The sequence below is a fragment of the Chrysochloris asiatica genome, unplaced genomic scaffold (genome assembly GCF_000296735.1).
Source record: "Chrysochloris asiatica unplaced genomic scaffold, ChrAsi1.0 scaffold00653, whole genome shotgun sequence".
In the NCBI taxonomy this organism is placed as follows: Eukaryota; Metazoa; Chordata; class Mammalia; order Afrosoricida; family Chrysochloridae; genus Chrysochloris; species Chrysochloris asiatica.
This window is the reverse complement of record NW_006409171.1, coordinates 205,634-206,614: the sequence shown is the minus strand read 5'-3', so window position 1 is coordinate 206,614 and position 981 is coordinate 205,634. Positions and strand designations below refer to the sequence as shown.

At 39.0% G+C, this 981-nt stretch overlaps 1 pseudogene; it reads right to left on the bottom strand.

Moving 5' to 3' along the window:
* Positions 1-242, bottom strand: part of LOC102825105 — a 3,254-nt pseudogene extending 3,012 nt beyond the window's left edge.
* Positions 243-981: the final 739 nt, after the last annotated feature.

The following is a 981-nucleotide window of genomic DNA, read 5'->3' as shown; positions in this document are numbered from 1 at the left end:
GTAGTGAGGTTGGCCCAAGATCGAACATTGATTCGTTCTGCTGTGCATGGGGTCGCTATGAGTTGGTTCCGATTCGATGGCACTTGACAACAACAACAACAACAGAGAGAAAGTATGGTGGTGTGCAGGTGGAAGTTAAAGCATACAGCTAGGACAATGTGTGCACTTCCTAGGACTGTGACCAGGTATACGATGAGAAATATGCTGAAAATGAGGGCCTGCAATTCTGGATCGTCTGTCATTCCCAGAAGGATGAATTTTGAAACACTTGTTTGATTTCTGGGTTCTTCGTTGTTGGTAAATCTGATAGACAGATGGTGTTACAAGACAATTAAATGTGCAATCCCTGGACCATCTGTAGTACCAACAGCATTACCAGAAACAGACATTATCTTTGGAAGGAAGGAAGTAAGCAGTACAATACAAAAAAGATACATTCTGCATTGATAGCACTTGTTCTTTATATAGAGAAAACAAGATCTTAAATTTATATTATAAAGGATTGTTGCTGTTGTTGTTAAATGCCATTGAGTGGATTCTGTATAGGGTTTCCAACAATGGCAGATGAGCTGCTACCACCAACCTTGAGGTTCAAACAGACCTTGCAGTCCAACGAATTAACCTAATGCTGCACCTCAGGACTAATTTATATTAGAAAGGAAAGGGTGGTAATTTTTCATTATAATATCTGTGATATTATGATCAATATAAATATTTACTAATTTTATCTATGACAGTGGTAGTGGATGTATGCGATGGACTTGATCCCAAGTCACACCCACCCTCTGTAAGTTTCTGAGGCTTCAAATCTTTATGGGAGAAGAAAGCCTCATCTTTATCCCACAGAAAAGCTGACACTCCAAATGGTCTATTCAAATAGATATAATATGAGTTTATCTGGGTCTCCAACTTACTTTACCTAAGATATGGGTGAGACTGTAGAGAGACTGTTGTCTCTACAACAAACACCACAAGAATGCA